Genomic DNA, 23432 nt, shown 5'->3' on the forward strand with positions numbered 1-23432 from the left:
TATATTTTCACCAAAAAAAAAAAAAAAGTTGGAGAAGGGAGAGGGTTGACATGTTGTGGGGTTGTTAACCAATGTCATAAAACAATGTGTGTACTACTGTTTAATGAGAAACTATTTATTCTGTAAGCCTTTACCTGAAGTACAATAAAAAAAAAAATTCATCATACATAGGAGTAGAATTGCTGGGTCGTATAGTAATACTATGTTTAACCTTTTGAGGATCCACCAATTTGTTTCCATAGCAGCTGTATCGTATTGCATTCCCAACAGCAATGGATGAAGGTTCCAGTTTCTTCACATCCTCTTAACACTTGTTATTTCTCTTTTTGTTTGATTATGGCCATCCTAGTAGGTGTGAAGTGGTACTTCCTTGTGGTTTTAGTTTGCACTTCTGTAATGACTAATGATGATGAGCATCTTTTCATGTGCTTACTGGCATCTTAATTGGCAAAATGTCAGTTAAAGCTCTTTGCCCATTTTTAAAAATAAGTTATTTGTTGTTGAAAATATACACAGCAAAACACATTTCAATAATTTCTAAATGTACAGTTCAGTGACATCTATTACATTGTTCAAGTTATGTAAATTTATCACCCTCCTTTTCTGAATTACTCCTCCAGTGTTAACATAAACTCACTGCCCCTTAAGTTTCTTATCTAACCTTTCGAGTTGCTGTTGTCAGTTTGATCCCATATAGTTATATATCTGAAAGAGCACAATACTCAAGGCAGACATTCTTTTCTAATTAAGCTAACTATTGTTTGGTTGACGGAAGATTTCAGGGGATATTTTTGGTTTAAGGTTTAAAATTACCTCAGGGCAATTGAATTGTAAGAGTTCTTTTTAGATTCTTTATACTAGACTCTTTATCAGATACCCGACAAAAAGCCAAACCCACTGCATTCGAGTTGAATCCAACTTATAGCGACCTTATAGGACAGAGTAGAATTGCTCCATAGGGTTTCCAAGGAGCAGCTGGTGGATTCAAACTGCGAATCTTTTGGTTAGCAGCGGAGCTCTTAACCACTAAGCATCCAGGGCTCCTTACCAGATACAGGATGTGCAAATGTTTTCCTCCATTCTGTGAGTCACCTTTTCACTTTCTTGATAGTGTTCTTTGATGCTAATTCACTTCTTTTTAAACCTTATTAATTTGTCTATTCTGCCTCTATGCTTTTTCTTTATTTTTGAAGTGTTACCAAGAAAGAAATTGTGTTATCTCAAGAGCTATTTTGTAGACTTTTTTTTCTTGTAAGAATTAATTCCTCTGAAGTGTGAAGAGAAGAAATGGGTGACTCCTTTCAAAATGACATTCTCGGCTGAAAGGGAAGGTCCTTGTGCTCAGAACTTTCCATCCTCCTCCACAGCTGACATGCCTCTCTTGGGTGAAATGTCTTCCTCAGCATTTCTGTTTTGAACGCCTTTTCTTGGGGAATCCTAAACACAGCTGCAAGAATTCACTGTGGGCTGAAACCTGGCAGATTGAATCCTGGGGAGGGAAAGTGATTTGAAAGTAACGTTTGTTTTTAAATTGACAAACAAGCACTGCAAGATTCTATTATTTTCTGTGTTCCAACTAAACTATTGGGGATTTTGCAGATCTGCGACAGGAAGATGCTTCATTGCCAAGTGGTAGATTTTCTTTGCTTCTTTAAATAATTAAAAAAAAAAAAAAAGACTAAACACAGAATAACTTATAACTGTTTATTTCTAATAAGAAAAGAGACTAACTTTTAAAAATTAACTATTTTAAAAATAATATCCTATGAACGTAGCTCCTAAAAGTCCAGGATTTGCATTTTTTTTTTTTTTTTTAAGTAATGAGTCTAGTGGTACAAAATCTTCAGCAAAATATTTAACCTTTTTCGTGTTAAATTGCATTGTTAGGTAGCAGAGACTGTAAATGACATTGCTTGTTTTAATGCTGTAAAATTACATGTCATTTTTTTTCCCCTTTCCCATTTTCTATAGAAAAGGCAAAACAAAAGCTTTACTGGGTTCTGGTTGTCCATCATCTTGACTGTGGTGACTTTGTCTTTCAGTTGTCTTCTCACACTCATGTCAATCCAAAGTGACCTTCTGGTTATTGACACCCTTCAGATTCTACTCTACACCTACATCCGTTGCCATTAGCATTATTCTATTTCTAAAGCATGCATGAAATACTAAAGTATGTGATGTCATATATGGTGAATTAACAAGACCAGCATTATCTACAGCTATGATACTGGGACATTTGGATTTGCAGATCAGGAAATGGCTACAGATATACTAATGTCTTAATTTCAGAAGGCATTTGATATTCTGATATTCTGATATTCATGACCAGCTAGGGAAATATGTTCTGATTAGAATTAAGTGGATTTGTAACTGCGTGAAAGAATTTACCTGAATAGTGTCAGATAAATTAGTCTTGACTTGGAAGGCCATCTCTAGTAGTATGCTTCAAGGTACTTCTCTCCGTTCTTCTAAAACAATAAAATTTGCGGATGACGTAAAATGGAAAACAATAATTAACATATTCTACAGCAGAGTCTCTATTTCATGGAAGGTAAATTTAATTTAGTGGGTTGTGTTCCCTCAACACTTTTAAAAAAATTCATATACACACAGACAAATATTCATCAGTCATACAGTCATAGAGACTTGAATAGACCTGACCTAGCCACCATACGTATGAGAAGGACTCAAAACTTTTAGTAAATTAATGGGAATCAATGATGTGCTTACCCCTACTCCTCCCCACCAAAAAAAAAAAAAAAAAAAAGCCTAAAGCGATCTAACAAACCATCACCATCGAGTCAGTTCTAACTCATTGGGCAAATCTGCTGCAAAAGAACTCTGTACAGTGTTGAAAAGCAAAGATGTCGCCTTGAAGACTAAGTTACGCCTTTCCCGAGCCATGATCTTTTCAGTCGCCTCATATGCATGTGAAAGCTGGACAATGAATAAGGAAGACCAGAGAAGAATTGACACCTTTGAATTGTGGTGTTGGTGAAAAATATTGAATATACCATGGACTGCCAAAAGAACAAACAAATCTGTCTTGGAAGAAGTATAAGCAGACTGCTCCTTAGAAGCAAGGAAAGCGAGACTTTGTCTTAGATACCTTGGACATATTATCAGGAGGGATCAGTCCCTGGAGAAGGACGTTATGCTTGGTAAAGTAGAGGGCCAGCAAAAAGAGGAAGACCCTTAACAAGATGGATTGACATAGTGGCTGCAACAGTAGACTCAAGCATAACAAGGGCTGTGAGGATGGTGCAGGACCTGGCAGTGTTTCATTCTGTTGTACATAGGGTTGCTATGAGTTGAAACCAACTTGATGGCACCTAGCAACAACAACAGCAACAGCAAGGAGATCTAGGACTGCATCCATAGAAGTATCCCTGGATTTCTGTGTTCAATTCTGGGCCCCACGTCTTAAAGAAGACAAGGACAAATGCAGAGGATTAGAGCCTATGATTTAACACATTCATTTAAGAGCTTGAGATGTTTTTCCGGCAAAATAGAAGACTCTGTGGGAGTATAATCGTTGCTTTCAAGTATCTGCTGTGCTATCACAGGAAAAAGGGATTGCATTACTCTTGTTTTTGTTCTCCCAAATTTCAAAACCAGGAGCAGTGGGTGGAAGTTATTAGGAAGCAGATTACGGTTCAGTGTAAGAAAAGTAATCTTTTGACTTTTAGAGCTTTTGAGGGATGGAAGGGGCTTTTTTTGGAAAGTACTGGCTTTCTTCTGACAGGGAAAATTTAACGAGAGTGGACAAACACCTAGGTACGATTTAGATTGGCATTCTTCTGCAGATCACTGTAGATCACTATCCTCACAACGTATTCCACAAGACTCTAAGTCAACTGGCTTTGAGAGCTATCATACACTATATTGCACTCTTGAATATTCACAACATGCACCAGCGTATTAGAGACTCTGAAAGTCCCACAAGAAAGAAACCTGTTTAACTTTGTGCAACTCAGCATTTTCCAAATTTATTTAAAATCTCAAAATTTTCCACGTTACGGAACACACATGCTTCAGAACACACATTGGGAAATGCAATTGATGGAAGTGGACCAGATTACCTTGATTCCGTGAAATCATTCTCTCTATATATATTACTACATTTCTATAAATACATGTATGTGTCTAGTGGAGGGTGGGTTTTAAGACATGTTTACGTATAGCTGACAATTTTGAAACACATTTTTCACGAGGGTTGATAAATTGATAGCATGATGAATAAATAATCCTTTGACACTCCCAGCTGCCTCAAGAAAAGCACAATTCTTTACTTTCCCTCAGAGAGGTCACAAGAGCCAAATGTATTCACCACACATTGTCGACCGTTCATCAACTGGAGAAGTAAGGTGATAGCCCCAGTATTTTTTTTTTCTTCTTTCCTTCCCTCCCCTGCTGTTCAGGCAAAATGCCAATTTCTTAAAAGTGGTTCTGGAGGGCAGGAGGGGATGAGAGGGAATACAGGGTCATGGTTGAACCACATCTTAAACATCTGGTTTTATTTATGTGTAAGTACCATGCATAGAACGTAATTAATGTGACTGAAAATAACCATGTGTCCATTGAAACGTTAGGTAGTACCTCATGGGTATGCATTTCTCTTTCCTAAAGACGCTATGATCCTGCTTTTTTCATTACACCTTCAAGACTCAGTTATGGGCAGGACTTACGAACGGGCATAAAAGTCTCTTTGCCTCTTCTCTTTTCTGACTTCCTATTCTTTTGGCCTGTAGCTTTCTTTCTAGAAAACTTGGCGAGGGTGGAGTACTGAGTTATGGACGTGCCCTTACTCATGTTCTGTATTTCAAAGCCAGAATCTGCAGCAAATTCCAGTGCAGCTGTGACAGGCAGCCATATCACGCTTGAAATGCTATCCATGCACGTATGCACACACCTGAACAGCTGTTTTTTTTCTTGCTCCTTTGGAAGGTTCTGGGCCTGGGAGGATATGTGGGTAGGAGGCAGCAAGGGAAATCTTTTTCCTGTCTCCTACAGAACTTTTTTGTCTTTTTAACTTGTGTGTGATAAGATACCTGGAAGAAACATTGCTTCCAGTTGTCCCTCTATTCCAACCAAACATTAAAAGTCTTCAAATCTAATAACCTACTCCAATGAGAGTGAATACTTTTGTAAATACTTTATGCAGATATTACACACCTCAATGTACTACCCAAAGAGCTAGCAAATAATAGCTTTGAAATAGGCCACGGACGTGATGTTAAGTTTAAGTTTTAACTTTCTCTGGTTTTCTTTTAAAAAGATACTTAGTCCCTGCATTCTCTATCAGCCCAGAACTAAAACAGCTCCCGAGGCCAACTCTTCAGACAGGGATTGGACTGGACGGTGGGACATAAAGTGATACTCGTGAGGAGTGTGCCTCTTAGCTCAAGTGGATACAAGAAACTAAACTGGCAGCTTCTGTCGGGAGGTGAGATGGGAAGGCAGAGAGGGTTAGGAGCTGGTTGAATGGACACGGGGAATTGGGTGGAAAGGAGGAGTGTGCTGTCACAGTATGGGGAGAGCAATTAGAGTCATATAACTATGTATAAATTTTTATAAGGGAAAAAATAAAAAAATGAAGTACAATTAAAAAAATATACTTAGTTATTAATGTCATAGTTCATTAATAACCTACCAGGTAAAAAGAATCTCTCAAAAAATGAAGTGAAATCCAGTATAGTTGTGTTCAGATTATTGTTTCTTAATCAGCAGAAGCCATTATTCAAAAGAAATTTCTTGAAAAATAGTGATTTAAAAGAAATAGAACAGTGTACTAAATTCCTTGCAAAATTAAAAAAAAGGATAGAGGTAAGTAAAATGAAGAAAATCATGATCATTAGAGAACCTCAATGCCCAAGAATAATCATTGATAGCCTTGTGAGGTATATCCTTCCAGTCTTTTTTTTTTTTTCTGTGTGTATGAATATTTGTTTCAAAACTGGAATCATTGTGCTTATACTGTTTGTAACCTACATTGTCACCTACTAATATATCATAAAGTTTTTCAATATTCTTAAATCATCTCCTACAACATCATTAAAAAAAAAAAAAAAAGAACAAAAACCTGTTGCCGTCGAGTTGATTCTGACTCATAGTAACCCTATAGGACAGAGGAGAATTGCCCCTTAGGGTTTCCAAGAAGTGGCTGATGAATTCAGATTGCTGACCTTTTGTTTAGGAGCCTGAGCTCTTAACCACTGTGCCACCAGGGCTAACTGATAATGTACTTTAAGCACGTCTACAAAATACCTTCAGAGCACCACATAGATTAGTCTTTGCTTGAATAACTTGGGACTGGAGCCTGGCCAAGTTGGCACAAAAAACTGACCGTCACACCTCATTCTCTATTTCTCCGTTTCTTTCTGTGTAGCATAATAAGAACCAAGATAAACAAAGGAATTTTGTTTTGGGACAAGAATAAAGTCCAGTGAACAGGAAAGCATGTTAATAGGAAGAAGAAAATTTGAGCTGATTTTTTTTTTCCTCAGATGCTTTTTTTAATAATATCATATTTTTCCTTGCTAAGGGAAAAGCAAATTTAGAGATCTTAGCTACCACGAAACATATATCTAAGTATAAAGCCCAACTCACCCACGTGTCTATCAGTCTGTCGTTCTGTGGGGGCTTACTTTTTTGCTGTGATGCTGGAAGCTATGCCACCGGTATTCAAATACCAGCAGGGTCACCCATGGTGGACAGGTTTCAGCTGAGCTTCCAGACTAAGACAGACTAGGAAGAAGGACCTGACGGTCTACTTCAGAAAAGAATTAGCCAGTGAAAACCTTATGAATAGCAGGGGAACATTGTCTGATATAGTGCCGGAAGATGAGCCCCTCAGGTTGGAAGACACTCAAAATATGGGGAAGAGCTGCCTCCTCTAAGTAGAGTTGATCTTAACGACGTGGACGGAGTCAAGCTTTCGGGACCTTCTTTTGCTAATGTGGCACTACTCAAAATGAGAAGAAACAGCTGCAAACATCAATTAATAATCAGAACCTGGAATGTACGAAGTATGAATCCAGGAAAATTGGAAATCGTCAAAAATGAAATGGAATGCATAAAGATCCATTTCAAGTATCCTAGGCATTAGTGAGCTGAAATGGACTGGTATTGGCCATTTTGAATTGGACAATCATATGGTCTACTATGACGGGAATGACAATTTGATGAGGAATGGCGTGACATTCATCATCAAAAAGAACATTTCAAGATCTATCCTGAAGTACAGCCCTGTCAGTGATAAGATAATATCCATATGCCTACAAGGAAGACCAGTTAATACAACTATTATTCAAATTTACTCCCCAACCACTAACGGCAAAGATGAAGAAATTGAAGATTTTTACCAACTTCTGTAGTCTGAAACTCATCGAACATGCAATCAGGATGCACTGATAATTACTGGGTGATTGGAATGCAACAGTTGCAAACAAAGAAGAAGAATCAGTAGATGGAAAATATGGCTTTGATGATAGATGGAAACGATGCCTGAGATCGCATGATTGAATTTTGCAAGACCAACGACTTCTTCACTGCAAATACTTTTTTTCAGCAACATAAATGGTGACTATACACATGGACCTCACCAAATGGAATACACAGGAATCAAATCAGCTACATCTGTGGAAAGAGATGATGGAAAAACTCAATATCATCAGTCAGAACAAGGCTAGGGGCCCACTGCGGATCAAACCATCAATTATTCATATGCAAGTTTAAGTTGAAACTGAAGAAAATTAGAACAAGTCCACGAGACCCAAAGTATGACCTGAATTTCGAGACCTCCTCAAGAATAGATTTGATGCGTTGAACACTAATGACTGAAGACCAGACGAGTTGTGGAATGACAGCAAGGACATCATACGTGAAGAAGGCAAGAGGTCATTAAAAAGACAGGAGAGAAAGAAAAGACCTAAATGGATGTCAGAGGAGACATTGAAACTTGCTCTTGAACATTAAGTAGCTAAAGCAAAAGGAAAAAAATGATGAAGTAAAAGAGGTGAACAGAAGATTTCAAAGGGCAGCTCAAGAAGACAAAGTAAAGTATTATTATGACATGTGCAAAGACCTGGAGATAGAAAACCAAAAGGGAAGAACACACTCAGCATTTCTCAAGCTGAAAGAACTGAAGAAAAAATTCAAGCCTCAAGTGCAATACTGAAAGATTTTACAGGGAAAATATTAAACAATGCAGGAAGCATTGAAAGAAGATGGAAGGAATACACAGAGTCACTACACTAAAAAGAATTGGTAGACGTTCAATGATTTCAGGAAGTAAAATATGATCAGGAACCGATGGTACTGAGGGAAGAAGTCCAAGCTGCACTGAAGGCTTTGGCGAAAAACAAGGCTCTGAGAATTGATGGAATCCCAATTGAGATGTTTCAACAGATACAGCGCTGCAAGTGCTCTCTCGTCTATGCCAAGAAGTTTGAAAGCCGACTGGAAGAGATTCATATTTATGCCTGTTCCCAAGAAAGGTGATCCAACCGAATGTGGAAATTATTGAACAATATCATTAATACCACATGCAAGCAAAATTTTGCTGAAGATCATTCAAAAGCAGCTGCAGCGGTATATTGACTGGGAACTGCCAGAAATTCAAGCTGGATTTAGAAGAGGCGTGGAACCAGGCATATCATTGCTGACGTCTGATGAATCCTGGCTGAAAGCAGAGAGTACCAGAAAGATATTTACCTGTGATATTAACTATGCTAAGGCATTTGACTGTGTGGATCATAACAAACTATGGATAATCTTGCGGAGAATGGAAATTCTGAACACTAAATTGTGCTCATGAGGAATTTATACATGATCAAGAGGCAGTCGTTCAAACAGAACAAGGGGATACTGCATGGTTTAAAGTCAGGAGAGGTGTGTGTCAGGGTTTTATCCTTTCACCATACCTATTCAATCTGTATGCTGAGCAAATAATCTGAGAAGCTGGACTATATGAAGAATGGGGGCATCAGGATTGGAGGAAGACTCATTAACAACCTGCGATATGCAGATGACACAACCTTGCTTGCTGAAAGTTGGGAGGACTTGAAGCACTTACTGATGAAGGTCGAAGACCAGAGCCTTCAATATGGATTATACCTCAACATAAAGAGAACAAAAATCCTCAGACTGGACCAGTAAGCAACATCATGATAAACGGAGAAAAGACTGAAGTTGTCAAGGATTTTATTTTACTTGGATCCACAGTCAACACGCATGGAAGCAGCAGTCAGGAAATCAAAAGACGCATTGCATTGGGCAAATTGACTGCAAAAGACCTCTTTAAAGTGTTGAAAAGCAAAGACGTCACCTTGAGGACTAAGATGCGCCTGACCCAAGCCATGGTGTTTTTGATTATGTCATACGCATGCGAAAGCTAGACAATGAATAAGGGAGACCAAAGAAGAATTGACACCTTTGAATTATGGTGTTGGCGTAGAATATTGAATATACCATGGTCTTCCAAAAGAACGAACAGATCTGTCTTGGAAGAAGTACAACCAGAATGCTCCTTAGAAGTAAGGACGGCAAGACTACGTCTCACATGCGTTGGACTTGTTATCAGGAGGGATCAGTCCCTGGAGAAGGACATCATGCTTAGTAGAGTAGAGGGTCGTCGAAAAAGGGGAAGACCCTCAACGAGATGGATTGACAAAATGGCTGCAACAGTGGGCTCAAGCATAGCAACAATTATGAGCACGCAGGACCAAGCAGTGTTTCTTTCTGTTGCGCATAGGGTATGATGCTGAACAGATTTTAGTGGAGCTTCCAGACTGAGACAGACTGGGAAGAAAGGCCTGGGCTTCTGCTTCTGAAAATTAGCCAATGAAAACCCTATAGATCACAATGGTCGATGTGCAGTCCACGTGGACTGGGAATGGTGCAGGAACGGGGCAGTGTTTATTTCGTTGTGTATGGAGTCGTCATGAGTTGGGGACTGACTGCATGGCAGCTAGCAGAAACAGTAGAGACTTTCCTAGCGACCTTTTCTAAAGGAGTGTCCCTTCCCCAAATTACTCTAACCCATATTTTAGTTTTTATAGTGAAAAGTTCCACCTAAAATAATTTCAGTGATTTGACAGTTTTCTTAGTTATAGCTTCACTTTATCTATACCCTTGAGAACAGAAACTCTCTTTCTCCACCAATCACAGTGACCATAGCCTTATCAGACATTTAGTAGGGAGCTCTGGTGGTGCAGTGGTTAAGAGCCCGGCTGCTAATTGAGAGGTTGGTAGGTCGAATCCACCACGCTGCTTGGAAACCCTTCGGGCCAGTGCTGCTCTGTCCTGAAGGGTCACTGTGAGTTGGAATGGACTCGATGGCAACTAATTTGGTTTGGGTGTTTGGTTGTCCATGCTTATGGAATGAGCAGGTGCCTTCCACTCCATTTTCCGTGTACAATCAATCACCCTTTTCTATATGATTTTTTTTTTGTCCTTCCTTCTAACATTCTGTGGTTCTTTAGTATACTTTTTTTTTTTTATTGTAAATTACCCTACAGTATTATTTTTGGAAATTGTTTGTGTACTCTGTTGATAAATGTGTCCTTTCCAGAATTAATCAAGTGTCCCTGGTGAGGCTTCTCATGCTCCAGTCCTGAGTAGAATATAATATGTCAGTGTCTTAGAGTTCCAGTTAGGACCACAAGGGAGGTAGATGCCAGGATTGCATTCTGTGTGTGATGCCTTCTAGCAAGCGGTGTGGCTGCTGTGGGGGCATTGAGAGCTGAGAGAATGTGCCTTGGCTGAAAGTTGCATATCATTCCACCACGCTGATTTCTCTGTACTGTAAAATGTCTCCCAGTCGGCATCTGGTTCAGCTGAAACTAACATGTCATATGTTATGACTATGCAGTGTGATGAGAAGGCAGCGAGAATCTGGGGAATAACTTTTAACTAGTACTGAAGAAGAATTGGCTATTGATTTTTAAAAGAGCTTGGCAATGAAGTGGAACACCTCTTCCTTCCTTTGTTTGTGCTTTCATTTTGTTTTGATTTTATAAAAACACTTTTTTGACTCTGCATACCTTTTAACAAATGCGTGATATGCTAAGAATAAAACAAAAAATAAACTTTTTTCTTTGATTTTATACTTATTTTTAAAATGTTTATTATTACCTGAGAAAGTCCAGTAAGCAAGATATTTTTGTTGTTTGTTTTTATTCCGTTTCTCCCTAAGTTTCATACAGATAATTTTCCAAAACCTCTATTTTAGTAGCAAATACCTGACTTTAGGGCAGATTTGTTAGAAAAGTTAAAAAAAAAAAAAAAAAAGCAAGGTATGTTTTTTACTCTGTTGGATTATGTTAGATGTGAATGTGTTTAAAAAAAAATAGCATCATGTTATTGGCAGGTTACAAATTTCAAAATATTGTCTAGCTAGCAGACATTTTATGAAAATCGTTACAGTCTATTTTTTCTCTTGCCTATCTTGTTCTCTGGTAGGACGGGCGTGTACTTGTGCAGATTACTAGGATACCATTAGGGCAGTTTTGGGTGATGAATGAATGATTGTGCTGTCTCTAGGAAATTCTAAAATGGAATCGGGCTCTGCAGAACTGCACTGTCCCCTACTCTGACATGCAGAAAATGGTGGACATCAAGGCAGGCAATAGATGCCAGGCCGGACTGAACTCAAAAGAGAGAATGCTGTTTTTAATGATTATCAAGAAATAGTGCTTGTGACTTGTGACTGCTTTTCTGCAGAAGTGATTGTTCTAGTTTCAGAGGGAGAAAATTTCCCCACATGTCATTTGCTTTTATGAAATCACTCTTAAAAACAAGAATGTAACTTTCTGCCTATATCTAGATGTGTTAAGGCCACCTACGTCGTTAGTTTTGTTTGACTTATGACGTAATTCAGTTGACTAGATCTTACTGCTTGCATTCTGGAAATTTTTTACTAGCTATAAAGGCCTGTAACTCATATTTATTTGCATATGCTCTTGTAGGGTTTAAGTGATTGACTTTGATCCATAGTCGGTAGCTTTGCTAACATTCATGTGTTATGAAAGGATTATCTTCTTAGATGAAATTGGTTTAGCAATTGTAAACCTAAAAGAGTAAATGAAAGACATGTTGCAAATGGAGGCCCAAATTGCAGCCAGTTATTTAGACAAATTTCTGTATCACCTTTTGGACGGAATAAAAAAAGGTCTTCAAATGGTTCTCCTCCAAGTGCCCTAACTCGGCAGTTAGATGTGATCCGGCATTGTGTGTGTCTCATCAGTGGCATATCCTAGCCAAGAAATACAAATCATAATAATTGCTAAATGTGAAAAAGACAGGGAATCCATTCCGATCTAAGAAGTGGGAGAAGTTTAACCTGGAGAAGAGATGACGTGGGGAGTTGAGAATTGCCTTCAAGTTCTGGAAAGGCTGTGAGGTAGAAATGAGATGGGGCTTCTTAGAAATGGCTCTGAAAGTCAGAACCAGTGCAGACAGAAGGATTTTAGAGAATTACAGCTCAGTGCAGTCAAATCTGGAGCCCTGATGGTGCAGTGGTTAAGAGCTCGGCTGCTAACCAGAATGTCGACAATTCAAATCCACCAGCCACTCCTTGGAAACCCTACGGGGCAGTTCTACTCTGTCCTGTAGGGTCTGTATGAGTCAGAATTGACTCGAAGACAATAGGTTTTTTTTTGGCAGTCATATCTAACGTAATGTTTAAACTCCCTGTACCTGAAGATGTTCACACAGAGCCTGAACCACCTGCTGGCAGTATAGATGCAAAAATCAGTATCTGAAGACATTGATTAGAGTACTTATAAAATAAGCAAACAAACAAACAAACAAAAACCTCATGGCCATCCAGTGACCCTATAAGACAGAGAAGAACTGCCTCATAGGGTTTCCAAGGAGTGGCTGGTGGATTCGAACTGCTGACCTTTTGGTCAGCAGCGTAGGTCTTAACCACTGTGCCACCAGGGAGTCGTGGAGTACTTATAAAGCCCTGAATTTGTTGTATGGCTTCACACCTCCCTCAGGCACTGTCATTGACTGAATAGTTACTAAATGCAAATTCCTTTCCTAGAAACTAGGAACAGAATGTATGCTATATTATTTCCAACTTAAGATCTAGAAAAGCAAGCAAGGATAACAGAGGCTGAGTGTCTTGCCCAGCAGTTGATAAAACTAGGATTTGAAGGCAGATTTTTTGACTTCAAAGTTCGTTTTGTTTGTTTTCATTTGTTTTTTCCCTGTTACAGCAAAATGAACTTATTAAATTAGCAGTCTAATGAATTAGATTGTCTTCTTTTTCCCGCAGTTGCTGGAGAATCAATACCAAAAAAAAAGACAAAGATATCGCCATCTTGTCAATTCCAACTCATAGCGACTCTACAGAACAGAGTAGAATGGCCCCATAGGGTTTCCAAGGCTGGACTCTTTACTGAAGCAGACTGCCACATCTTTCTCCTGTGGAGCAGCTGGTGGGTTTGAACCACTGACATTTTGGTTGAACTAATAGGAGACTGAAAGCAATTGAAATAACATTTACTGGGGATCATCAAAGCTTGAGTTTTAGCTCAGCTTCTGCTATTGACCCTGAGGAACTTTAAACAACTGTTTCCTGCCCTGAACCCCTAGGGGTCCCTGAGCTGCCTGTGAGAAGGTCAGATTGGGGGACCTCTGTGCTGCCTTTCAGCTCAGACTCTGTCACTCTGACTGCAGGCTCCCCCACCTAACTCTAGAAGATGAAGCTGGGAATTTGTGGAATTCGTTGGCTCAGGGTTCATTATCATTACTTTCATTATCTTTTCTACTCAAGATCCATTAACACTTGGTTGATACCAAAAACAGTATAAGTGCTTGATAGAGGCTTAATATTTTTCTAATAAAAATGAATAGGAAGTTCCTGTGTAATGAAATTGTGCCAGGCTCACAAGCAACCTGCATTCTGCCATTCTTCCTCTCGCCAGCATAAAACACTAATTCAAGAAGAGTGAAGAGATGCTGAGAGCTGGGAGTGGCCAGCAGTAAACCAGCACTCTTTCCATTCATCACTTTGTGGCCTCACCATCTCCATTCCTCGGTGGGTTCCACCTGGTCTCCTGGATGTCAGCAACTCTGGCTCATTAATTTAATCTGTTACACATTGGTTCTTAGAAGATGTAAAGTGCCTGCTTTTCCATGAAAGTATATAATAACCTTCATATGAGATCTTACTATAATCAAATAGAATGCAGAGCTCCATCTTAAAGCATACATGCACACGCACACACATAAGAGCGATTTTGGAATTCCCTTTCGTTCCACACATTTCTGAGCAATTTTCTGTCCTTACTGTCTCACAACCCTTTGCTAAATAGGCCGTATGTCAGATTCTGCTCTATTACTGGAGATTATTTTAGGAAAAATAATTAATGACCATGTCTAACAATTATATTTTACATGAAACTATCTATCTGTCTTCATTTTCAACGTTAGAATTGGCTAGCCTTCTGTTACGGATTGAATTGCGTCCCCTCAAAATGTGCGTCAACTTGGCTAGGCCATGATTCGCAGTATTGTGTGATTGTCCACCATTTTGTCATCTAATGTGATTTTCTTATATGTTGTGAATCTGCCTCTATGATGTTAATAAGGCAGCATTACAGGCAGTTACGTTAATGAGGCAGGACTCAATCTACAAGATGAGGTTGTGTCTTGCGTCAATCTCTTTTGAGATACAAAAGAGAGAAAGGAGCAGAAAGACGGAGTGGGGGAGGCTCATACCACCTAGAAAGTAGTACCAGGAGCAGAGTGCATCCTTTGGAACCAAGGTCCCTGTGCTGAGATGCTCCTTGACCAGGGGAAGATGGATGACAAGGATCTTCCGCTAGAACCAACAGAGAGAGAAAGCCTTCCCTTGGAGCTGGCACCTTGAGTTCTGACTTCTAGCCTACCACACTGTGTGACAGTAAACTTCTGTTTTTAAAGCCATCCACTCGTGATAGTTCTGTTATAGCAACGCTAGATCACTAAGACACTTTCTTTTCTGCTCTGATTTCCTATCAAAGTTGTGTTCGGATGAACCCTAAACATAACGACCCACCAGTTTTCACTAGACTCTGGGGCTCACTGCTTTCTCCTGCCACTTGTTTCTAAGAACAGTTAGCATGTTGGAATCACACCCTTAAAAGGGAGTGTTAACTATGCCAGTATGAAATAGGAACCATTCTTCTGAATTCAGGCCAAAAGGCTTAATGTGGGGAATGAAAATGATGCAAAATAGAAAATGTAGAGTTTTTATCCATAAGGTTGTTCTGAAGGAAGATGCTACATTAATTTCTAAAATCTGTACTCACACATGTAATAACCGCTTTTGTTGGTAGATAGCTTAATAGTCTGTAATACGCTTTGATATCTTTGATATATCTCATAGTACCCCTGTGAGCTAGATGGCTGGTATAAAAAAACAAAAATACCAAACTTGTTGCCTTCAAGTTGATTCCGACATATAGTGACCCTAGAGGACAGAGTAGAACTGCCCCGTGGGTTTCCTAGGAGCCCCTGGTAGATTCGAACTGCTGACCTTTTGGTTAGCAGCCAAGCTCTTAACCACTATGCCACCAGGGTTTCCAATGGCTGGTATAGTTATATAGAGAGAGATAATTTTATTTTATAAGACAATACAAGTTTACAATACAAGTTCTTAATGATATTCTGAGCAAGGACACACAGAGTAAGCAAGTAATGCCAGGACTTGGGACTGTGTCGTCTGGTTCCAGATACTGTACTCTACTGACTGTCTCCGCTGCAATTTCATGGACATTGTGACAGCCTTTGTGGATTGAATCCATTAAGCAAAAAGCATCAAATATGCTAATGCCCCCAAACCCCCAACACAGTTCAGAATCTCACTGATTAGTATTCATGCCTATCAGGTTAGTTACACATCTGGAGATCCTGCCCCATAAAGGTTTTCAGTGAAATAAAGAACTTTCTTCCTTCTCCCTCCATTCCTTCACCTTTGCTCTCAGACAATAGGAGCTGGTGTAGAGAGTACTTAAAGCAGCTAATTACCAGGTGGCATTGCGACAGCCAATTATAAACTTTAATCATTAAGGTATTTCCCTTTGGGGAATGTAGTGTGTGTGTGTGTGTGCGCGCGTGCGCGCGCGCTCGAGTGTGATTCTAAACTGTAAAAAACAAACTTGGTAAGGAAAATAAAGTAATTCTTTTCATATATTGAGAATAGATTGAGACATTTCAAGAACTTGAACTTCCCAAGACCATGAATTTTTAAGTTCTGTTTACAGTCTTCCTTTCCATTTAGAAATTAAAAATTGTCCTTGTGGCCAATAAAGGCAGAGCGTCTCCCTATCCTTGGGGATATATAAAAGCATTTAAAAAGCAATTGGGAGAAATTCTTTAATTTCAGTTTTAAAATTTTAATGGAGGGCACACAGTGGCCACACCAGATGTTGAGTTACTGACCTAGGCCCTGGGGGCCTTTCAGCATGCAGAATCGCTCGTACTCCTTTTACGCGTTTGCAAGGCAGGCTTGAGAAATTTTAAGCAGACTCTGACTAAAGTGCTGCTTTGTCTTCCGTAATTGCACTGAGCAGAAGCCAGCTGTGAACTTCCTAAGAACCGGTATTGGACTATGATTTTTAAAATTTTGCTTAGTAGGTAATAATGCTTTCTTCTCTTCACTCCCACCCTCTTGGCAAAAATCCACTCTCAATAAGCTTAAAGGAAACAGGCTATGAGAATCATAAATGAGGAACTTGTGCAGAAAACAGATTGTAGTGCTTACCTAAAGGTCACATCCCCACCATATGGAACTTCGGTTTATGACTGTTGTATACCAGCTTTGTAGTAGGTGCTTAATAAAAATTTGTTGAGTGGATCTCATGTAGATCAACTCAGCTTTTGCATATAGTATGTTATGGATTGAATTGTGCCCTCCCAAAATTTCTGTTGATGTCCTAAACCGGTACTTGTAAATATGACCCTGTTTAGAAATAGAGTTTTTCTTGTTATGTTAATGAGGTTATACTCAAGTAGGGCGGGTCCTAAACCTAATCCGTTCTGAGTGGTGTCTTATAAAAAGTAGAATAGATACAGGCATACACGGGAAGAGACCATGTAAGGAACCGTGTACAATCTAAGGAATGCTGATGAATGCCTGGGGCCACTAACAAGGTAGAATCCTCCCCTAGAGCTGTTGCCTTCACTTGGCCTTCTAGCCTCCAAAACTGAGACAATAAATTTCTGTCCTTTAAAGCCACTGGTGTGTGGTATTTTTTGTTCTGGCAGCACTAGGAAATTAGGACATACTATAACAGATACGTATCCGTTCTATCTGCAAGTCCAGTATCTTTCCGCAGACAAGATTTCAGTTTGTCCTAAATCAGGGCAACTTTGTGTGAACCAGTAAACCAAAGGCTGTGGATGACTCAAAGAAAAACCATCAGCACTCCTGGAAAAAATGTTGATTTCCATGTTTATGATCATGAAGATGAACGTGTTGCCTTCATAGACGATGGCAAATCCTTTTTTTTTTTTTTTTAGTCCATGTATCTGGTGTCCTTAAATGACCAGTCAGATCAGATTCCTTGCTTTAGAAAGAGATGACCCACATTGTTTCTTGACTCTAATTGAACAGACTGATATTTCCAAAATTATTCTCCAGGTGGCAGATTCCGTAACCATTAGCTGGCATTCTCTCTTCCCAGCCTGAAGTAACCCCTCTGTGCACACCAGGTTTGTGGACTAAATGTGCAACACAATAGTTGTAGACCCAATAAACTATTTCAATGTTCTGGCAGTGCTTTGCAAACATCCCAGATCCTTCAAATCATCCCAGATCCTTCAGATCATTCCTGGAATCTATGCTGTCAAATGTGCAGTCGGTCATCCTGGGACTTAAAATATGCTTAGGTAGTCTCCTGAATGCCATTTGATAAAGTGTAAGACCAATCTCAGTGAGGACAGTTACGATGGGCATTATGGCAGACATGCTGAATTATTAATTATTACATGGAAAAGGATAAAGAGGCTCAACATTCATTTAAGATATTTCTAATGCAACTGAAATCACAATTCTCATTTCTCCATAGACCACAGTTTTTGTTCTGTTCCTTATTCCTAGAGTGTAAATTAATAATTGTAGCAATCTCATATAAAGGAAATATAGGAAACAGATGACTAAATGCATATATTTATTGATTCCTTTCAACCACATTTACTGAATACCTACAGAGTGTTCTTAGGGTGTGGTAAACAAAAATGAATATGCTCCATTTTCTACACTTAATGAGTTCACAGTCAGTAGAAAATCAACTCAAAGAATCTCTTATATTGATTCTTCCCTTCACTGAGTCCACATGCCATTCTGGAAGACTTTCGGCGATTTACCATTGCCTGTCTTACTTTAGAGGAGCCCTAGTGGCATAGTGGTTAAGCACTTGGCTGCTAACCAAAAGGTTGTTGGCAGTTCAAACCCACCAGCCACTCAGCAGAAGAAAGAAGTGGCAGTCTGCTTCCATAAAGATTACAGCCTTGGAAACCCTATGGGGCAATTCTACTCTGTCCTATAGGTCGCTATGAGTCAGACTCTTACCTGAGAGTTCTATCTATGTTTCTTTTATGCTCCTTGGTAGAGACCAAACTCCTGGAAGGCAAAGACAGTGTCTTTTTCATCTTTTTTTCTCTGATTCCCGGTGTGGTTCTTAGTACATACTATGTACTTAACACACGTTTTCAAAATGGATGAGCAAATGGTCCTGTGATTTTGCCACTAACAATCTATAAGACGTTGGTTAGTAATTAGAATTTCTAGGAGCCTGTTTTCTCATCTGTAACTGAGGATTATACATAAAGTTATAACAAATTTAGATACATTAAATTTTGTAAACTGTAAAACACTATACCAATGTACAGACTCACTCTTATTAAAATTGAGTAAGTGTTTTCACTTAACCCGGAGTTGTCGTTTAACTAAGACTGGCAATGATGTTTGAAGGATTCTGAAAGGTACCACTGTTGGTGGAGGACTCAACCACCACATGCCCTGTAAAATTTTCCTTCCTCATAATACTCAGTTATTTAAAAATAAATACATTTGAAAAAGCAGGGCCTAATCAAGCATACTAAGTCTAGTTTAGTCTTCAAAACGTTTAACCTCTGCATAGTCCAGAGAATGCGCATCATGGCGGTATATGGTTCCATTCAGGGTATGAAAAATACTGTGTGTCCTTTGGGAGAGGAACTGTAAGGTATGTTTCTGGTTTGTCCTGAGGAAGAAATAAATGGCCTGTGTAGTCTTTTCCATCTCTGGTTTCAGTGATTAACACATCCTGGAGGAATGACTTTTCTTAAGTTAAAATGCCACTTTCTACCTTATTAATCCCTGGAGTTTTAGAAGAAATGTGACCTGAAAAAAGAAATCAGCTTTAATTTTTTATGACTTTTTTTTTCCCTCCTGTTTCTGTTTTTGACCTTCTTTCTTGTTCTGGTGTTGGTTTGTCTTCTTGTTCACCTCTAGGTTTCTGTCTAGGGTGGCACCTGAGGTGACCGAGATCATGCCCATCTGTGCCTGGTGTTTGGACGTGGGAGGGGTGCTCAGGAGGCTGCAGAGACCTTGGAAGCTCGAGTGCAGATAGGTTCTGTGTGTCTCATCATGTTGCTTCATCACAGCCTCCAGGAAGCTTGGGATCAACCAGGGCACCAGGTTTGCACCAAGTCTTGACCTTCTGAGTCTTTAGACACAGTTTAAATGAACATTTTGTGGAATAGTTTTAAGTGGAGAATCAACCAAGGTTTACTCTGATTTTACACTTAGATTTAGGTATCTCAGTATAGACTTCCTAATAGTTTCCATTAGCAGTGTGAATTAGCTATTCTCAGGCTTGTTATTAGATCTTGGAGGCCTTTGACATCAAAGAAGTGTAAATTTAGCACAGCCTAGAAAATGGATTTGTTATGAAAATAACTGTAATGACTTATAAAACCAAACCAAACCCACTGCCATCGAGTCGGATTCCACCTCATAGCGACCCTATAGGACAGATTAGAACTGCCCCATAGGGTTTCTAAGGAGCGGCTGGTGGATTTGAACTGCCAGCCTTTTCGTTAGGAGCTGTAGCTTTTAACCACTGCACCACTGGGGCTCCATAATGACTTAGAGGTAATACTATTTGAACTCACATGTTAAGAGTTACACTGCTGTAGGAATAATCCATTGTCTTATTAAAAAATGAATTCATTCAACAAACATTTAGAATCTGTCATACATGACACTACAGAAGATGCAAAAATAGCTTAGACACAGTCCCTATAGTTAGATTGCTTACAGATTTATTTATTGAAATGTCTTCCCATAGAGTCAACATTGTTTTGCTGTTGTTGTTGTGTGCCGTCAAGTCGATTCTGACTCACTGTGAGCCTGTAGGACAGAGTAGAACTGCCCCATAGGGTTTTGAGGCTGTAAGCTTTAAGGGAGCAGATCACCGAGTCTTTTCTCCTATGAATCAACACTGACATTTCAAATTATTAATGTGTCAGTAATTTAAAATGAAGAAAACAAAAATCCTCACAAGTGGGCTGATAAACAGCATCATGATAAAGGGAAAAAATACTGAACTTGTCAAGGATTTCATTTTACTTGGATCCACAATCACTGCCCATGGAAGCAGCAATCAAGAAATTAAACAACACATTGCATTAGTCAAATCTGCTGCAGAAGACCTCTTTAAAATGTTAAAAAGCAAAGATGTCATTTTGAGGACTAAGGTACACCTCACCCAAGCCATGGTACTTTCAGTTGCCTCTTACATAAACCAAAACAACATATATAAACAGCAACAACAATTTAAAATAATGTTAGAAAGCGTGCTGATTAATAAATATATGAAGAGAGCAGTGTAGTATTATGCAAATAGGGTGCATAGGTCTGTAAACACAACACAAAGTTCCCTCAGTTTTGATGATCAATCATTGGCAAAGGTCTTAGGTCTTTGCTTCTAGTCATTGAAAGGAAAGAGAAAGAAGGAGAACAAAAAGCACTGGGAGGTATTTCAGACATACTGGTTCTTAACCATTGGCTCTGATTGTCCAGTACCATTGGAGGAGGTTTTTATGGACTAGGCGTGGAAGAGGCAGACATCACTTCTGTCCTCGTTCCGTTGGTCAGAAAAAAGGCACAGGTAATACCGGGAAGTTTAGTCTAGCTGTCTAGCTGTGTTACAGGAGAAAAAGGACATGGTTGTTAGTGAATACATAGCCATCTCTGCATCACTTAGTAGTCGGTAGAGAACACAGAAAGCTTTATGGAGGAGTTGCTAACTGAGAAAAGCTTTGAAGATACTTAGTGATTTATTTGATCCCAGTGTGATATCAATAATAAATGGAATTGATGAGATTGCATTGATGAGGGATGATTATTATACAGAAATTGTGGTACCAGTGTGGGCACCCAAACAAGAACCCAAAGGCACTGCCATGTATAAAAAGCACCAAGCATTGGGAACCTTTCTTTTTAAATGAATCAATATAAGTATCTAACATGCCTTTGCTGCTGCTGGTCTACTTCATAGTAGAGAGATGAGGACCACCATTCTAGGACAGAGCAGGGGTGTTTGGCTTCTATCATATCCTACAAAGGGACTTGCAGCAACTAATTTTGTTTTCTTTGAATAAAGGTTAAAGGTAGGTTGAATGAGTGAATTTGAGAAATAGAATGAGAATTAATGTGATCTGACATTAGAATATGAGCTAAATTCACTTCCTTACCACCAGGCAATCTTACCAAGTCATAATCTCTTTGAGACTCAGTGTTATGTTTTCAAAATGGAGATAAAAAAAGAAGGATCTCACAAGACCATGTTAATCATGAGGTAATCGTATCTGTAGTAGGCAGCTTGTCAACTATAAAGTAATATACCATTTTCAATGTTATTAATTTTTAAGGAATAACTTTTAACAGAATTCCAAAGTGCCAGATATTTTGATCCTTCCCTTGGAGTCCCTTATCGTGGGATTTCACTAGTATTTTATTTATTTAAACATGTGTGCTGTCTCTATGTATTTGTGGACATGAAATACGTGAGATGTATCATTCGTTCAAAGCAGATTTCTCAGTGAGCTATCATAGGCTTAGGCACAAGTAAGTAAATGTTTGGGAGAAAAGGGAGAGTCATACAGTAAAAAAGACTGAATTTTAAGAAACCACATATGTGGGAAGGATGTGGTGGTGCAACCAGGACCTTCAGAAGATAATTTCATTCTACATGTGGAAAATCTGGAAGCCAAATGACGGGGAAGTAGATACAGTGGAGAGAGTGATTGCAATAGAACAAAATAATTGAGAGAAAATACTTACCCAACTGCCAGATAGTTTCTAGGGATTCTTCACTGTAGGTAACTGTAGGATTTAAACTAAACTACTTAACAATTGGGTGCATCACTATTTGTACCTCTTGTTCCTTGCTATTACCCTTCTTCCCTCTTAAATCCCACTGCTAATTAGCAACACATGTTAAGGGGAAAAATCCAGTAAGAGCTTTCAGTGTGACATCTAGGTTTACTTCCAATCAACCAAATCTCCCCTCAAGCTCAATGGATGATTCTCCATCTTTTGTCTTTTGTTTTAGTGGGAACACCTTATTGAGTTATTAATAATGCAATATTCTCATCCTGCTGTCTTTTAGTGTAAATTAAGTCATACCTATTGCTGTGGAGCTGATTGTGACACATAGCGACCCTGTAGAACAGAGTAGAACTGCCCCATAGGGTTTCCAGGGAGTGGCTGGTGGATCTGAACTGCCAGCAGTTTGGTTAGTAGCTACAGCTCTTAACCACTGTGCCACCAGGGCTCCAAATTAAGTCATAGGATATGAAAAACAATAATGGCATCAACTAAACAGCAGAAGTAAAAGAGAATAATGTAAGATCATTGATGACTGAGATAGTGCTGCTGTATAGATTATAGATGGTGAATCAAAAGGGAAATGATGAAGAGTATCTTCTGAGAAATTCAAAAAGGAGTTCAGAACAGAGAAAGGTTATTTAAAAATTTAAGACTGTGTTTCTCTAATAAGCATTATGTTCATTTAAAATTTGATAATTCAAATAGATTTTTATATAAAGTCACTCAATTCCCAACTAGAATGAGGTAGGTAGGGTGTTAATTATCCTCATACTCATTTTTACATATAATTAACCAGAGAAGTTTTTCATTTTTTTTTTTCATAAAGTCTTGCAACAAATAATACAGGAGCCAAGGCTCAAACTTCTTCTGATGTCAAATCTTTGTTTAAAAAAAAAAAAAAATGCTACTCTTAGTTGCCAGATAAGCAGATTCCTTCCTACTTTCCTTCCTTCCCGCCCCCCACCCAATGGTGTTACCAAAACTTTAACCTTGAATTTTTACTCTGAACTTCTTGAGATGGAGACAAGATTGAAGTTGTCAATGATTTCATTTTACT

General features: G+C 38.9%; 1 protein-coding gene across 2 annotated transcripts in view; it reads left to right on the forward strand.

The window, feature by feature from the left end:
• Positions 1–23432, forward strand: part of P3H2 (prolyl 3-hydroxylase 2) — a 177114-nt gene that overhangs the window by 73532 nt on the left and 80150 nt on the right. The gene's annotated exons all lie outside the window — the stretch shown is intronic.

Source organism: Trichechus manatus, unplaced genomic scaffold, assembly GCF_000243295.1.
Source record: "Trichechus manatus latirostris isolate Lorelei unplaced genomic scaffold, TriManLat1.0 scaffold00092, whole genome shotgun sequence".
Classification (NCBI taxonomy): Eukaryota; Metazoa; Chordata; class Mammalia; order Sirenia; family Trichechidae; genus Trichechus; species Trichechus manatus.